General features: G+C 37.1%; 1 non-coding gene across 1 annotated transcript; it reads right to left on the reverse strand.

Moving 5' to 3' along the window:
* Positions 1–1,698: 1,698 nt before the first annotated feature.
* On the reverse strand, positions 1,699–1,805 carry LOC128292264 (small nucleolar RNA R71). The gene has a single exon (XR_008282248.1). It is a non-coding gene; the product is annotated as a small nucleolar RNA R71 (small nucleolar RNA).
* Positions 1,806–4,164: the final 2,359 nt, after the last annotated feature.

The following is a 4,164-nucleotide window of genomic DNA, read 5'->3' on the forward strand; positions in this document are numbered from 1 at the left end:
AGAACAATAAAGAAGGAAGAACTGAGCAACCTAGTCAAGGCACGGAAAAACACCAGATTTGATTCTTGTTCCCTATCTCTTTAAATTTTGTTGTTTTTGTGATGAACACATCTATTAATATTTATGTTGTTGGATTGGTTAATTTAATTATCTTATCTTGAATTTAATTGTGTTGGGTTCATTGCATTTCGTGCTCTTAAATTATTAAAATTGTGTTTATGCTATTATAGGCCTTGGTAAAATTCTTGACTAAGTAAAATCATTTCTAAGTTATTCTTTCATTATAATTGTGAGGGAACTAATGAATTAATTATTTAAACGGATTGAAATTGTAATTAATTGACACAATACTTAATTAGTCCATGTTTATTCTTCTAAGGTAACTGATGGCTAAATTAGCATTGTATCTGGCGATATATTTGTCTTGCATAACATGCAAGATTATTGTGATTAAACTATTTCAAGGTAAGGATACCTTGTTACCTCACATAGTCTTTTATGTGCTTATTAGACTTAATTAAATTTTTGAATTAACATAGGAATATGCAAGAGATTTGTTCAATTGAATGAGTATGTATGTGCAATAACATGTTTGCTTATTAGAATCTGTTTAATTGATTGAATTAAATAGGGATATGTTAAGAGATGAATGGATTTGTGTAGGTGAGTATGTTCATAAGTTAGCAAACTACCGAGTTGTCGTGAATTTATTTGTAACAACATAAACATGAGTTTAATAATTCTAAGTTAAAGAAATGTAATTAATCCAACACAATTATGTAATCTTGATTAAATCATATTTTGAAATCATGCATTAGAACTTTTATTTTTATTCAGTTTAAAATCTTATATTTTTAATCACCCTTTTTGAAAACAAAATATTTTTTTTTACCAAAGTGTTTTAAATTGTATTCATAAATAATTCTTTTCACAGTCTCTATGGGTACAATAACTCGAAATTTACTTGTCATTTTGTGGTTGTGTACACTTGCACATTTCCGTCGTTCCAAGTCTTTGGCGCCATTGCCGAGGACTGTTTTAGAAGACATTATTTGTGAAATTGTTAATTATGCATTTTGGTCTACTTTTTTTTGTTAAATTTTAATTTCATTTTTTATTTTTTGTGTTTGTTTCAGGTGTTAATGAGTATTTATCAAACCACTGACTTACTCCACGTAAACCTTGAAACTGAAAGGAATTTCTAAGAAAGGAGAAGACAAGTGAACCAAAGAAGGATCGAAGGTATGAATTTCAAAATTCCAAACCAAAATCTAGGAGGAACATTCACTTATAATATTCACAATCCGATTATTGTCGCCGATGATAGAAACTGTGCCATTCAAACAATATGCCATTCCTCTATTCAACGAGCTCAATCCGAGTATTAAGATACCTGAAATTGAGGCACAACAATTCAAGCTGAAGCCAGTCATGTTCCAAATGTTGCAAAGTATGGGTCAATTTAGTGGGATTCCTACTGAAGATCCACATTTTCATCTTCAACTATTCATGAAAGTGAGTCATTCATTTAAACTAGTCGGGGTGACTGAAGACGTCTTGAGATTGAGATTATTTCCAAACTCCTTAAGAGATAGAGCACGAGCGTGGTTGAGCTCCCTACTGTCCGGTTCCATAACTACATGGCAAGAGTTGGTTGAACGATTCTTAATGAAATATTTCCCTCGATCTTTAACTACCAAGATCCGAAATGAAAACACTTCATTTCAACAACTTGATGAAAAATCTTTATTTGAGGCATGAGAGCTGTTCAAGGAATTACTATGAAATTGCCCTCATCACGGCTTTCTTTGTTGTGTTCAAATAGAGACTTTCTATATTGGTCTCAATATTCATACTAGAATGATGGTGGATGTTTCGGAAAATAGAGCCTTTCTTTCTAAGTTTTATAACGATGCTTACGAGATTATTGAAAGAATTGCCAGCAATAATGGCCAGCCAACTGAGTAGCCTCAGAAAGATGAGTAGTAGAAGTACATAAAGCAGACACACTTGCTTCTTTGGCAGCCTAGGTATCCCTTATGTATTCTATGCTTAAGAACATAACTGTTAATGGTTTCAATAGTAATCTAACAGGTCAGCAATTGAACCAGTTCAAGAATATTTCTTGTGAATACTATGGAGATGGCCATTTCTTTGAAAATTGCCCATCGAATCAAGAGTCAACTTATTACATGGGAAATCAGAATTGGAATGGTCCGCAATCAAATTTTTACAACTCTTCATGGCAGAATCATCCAATTTATACATGAAGTAATCAATGGGCAGACTATAGCGACTTTGTTATTCCATTTCGACCAAATTATCCGTCGAAATTTTCTCTGTGACAGCCCAAAATTGACCCTAGTCGGAAGGTGGTCTCGGGACCACAAAACCGAGGCATAAAAATATTTAAAAATTTACTATAAATTATCCAGAAATAATTAGGAGACATACCTTATATGTACAGATTCCATTTTGAGTCTAGTTTCATTAGAAACAAACGGCACCAGCATTAAAGCCCTGTACAGAGATATATTCAAGTTATACCGCGCGAAGGTCGAGCAGTCGATCCCTGTAACATGGGTGACTTTAACTAATAAACTGTACCAATTGGCCCGACCAAAATTCTAGAAATAAATCCATGGATGGATATATGAGTCTAAATTCAGGAAAATTCTGAAACCAGTTTCCGAGTTTTTAAACTCGAGATATGATTTTAAAGGCGACAGTGACGCAGTTTTTCCATTGACCGAAATGTCCAATGGATGGGCAAAACAAGTGAACTTGGCTTGCTAACCCCTCGTGTCCGATAACGGCGATGGTCTCGGGTTCGGGTGTTACAATTTTATTGGTATCGAGCCACGGTTTAGTCGATTCTAGGACTACCGTGAGGTGTTTGGGGTCTAGCTATACATGCCATTAAATGATGAATCGATAGTGTGGTGATTTCGACAATTTGACTTTGAGTTTGTTTATAGCAATGGATCCCGATCCCAACCGAGCAATAGCTGATGATGTGGAGAGTATGGCGCTGCTCCAAGACAAGGGACAAGTGGCCATGGACTCTCAACCTATGGCCGACAATCCGAATGATGAGGCTAGGCAAGCCTTTTATAGTGTGATGAGCGAATGGTTTAATCAATACATTCGAACTAACACGGTTGTCCCACAACCTCCATTCCCGACAAATGCAACCCCGCACCTACAATACCTCCGTGAATCGACCAAATAAGGTCAAGTAAGCCCCAATCGATAGGATTCGAAAACATGGGGCCCTTTGAATTTAAAGCTACGGATGATGATGATGCGAACGAGCTGAATTTTGGTTGGACAACACTATCCGGTGCTCGATGAGCTATCTTGTACACCCGATGAGTGCTTAAAGTGTACCATCTCCTTGCTACGTGATTCCACCTACTATTGGTGGAGTACTCGACTTCGTGGTACCTAGAGAGCAAGTGACTTGGGAATTCTTTCAAACCAAGTTAGAAAAAAAAAAAAGTATATCATCGAGATTCATCGACCAAAAGCGAAGGAATTTCTTGATCTTAAGCAAGGTTCTATGTCGTTTACCGACTATGAACGAAAATTTGTGAGGCTTAGCGATACACGCGAGAATGCATTTCGTCCGAAGCTATTATGTGTAAACGCTTCGAGGATGGGCTGAATGATGATATAAGGATGTTCGTTGGCATTCTCGAAATACGAGATCGTAGTACTTGTTGAAGCGAGACATCTCCGACTTTGTTTGAGATGTTTAATATGTCAACAAGTGAAAGCGGAACATCGGTGCCTTGAGATTACTTGACCAATCACGATACCGAGTGGAAATGGGATCGAGTCACAATGGACTTTGTATCCGGACCGCCATTGTCGACAAGTAAGAAGGATGCGGTTTGGGTCGTCAGAGATCGATTGACTAAGTCGGCCCACTTTGTCCCCGTCACGCACGGATTTTTCAATTGACAAATTAGCTAAATTATGCGTTTCTCGGTTGTGAGATTACACGGGTGCCTATTTCCATCGTGTCGGATAGAGATCCGAGATTTACCTCGCGATTTTGGAAAAAGTTGCAAGAAGCTTTGGGTACCAAGTTGCATTTCAGCACCGCCTTTCACCCCCAAACCGATGGTCAATCCGGCGGATAATTCAGATACTTGAGGA

This window comes from Gossypium arboreum, chromosome 4, assembly GCF_025698485.1.
Source record: "Gossypium arboreum isolate Shixiya-1 chromosome 4, ASM2569848v2, whole genome shotgun sequence".
Classification (NCBI taxonomy): domain Eukaryota; kingdom Viridiplantae; phylum Streptophyta; class Magnoliopsida; order Malvales; family Malvaceae; genus Gossypium; species Gossypium arboreum.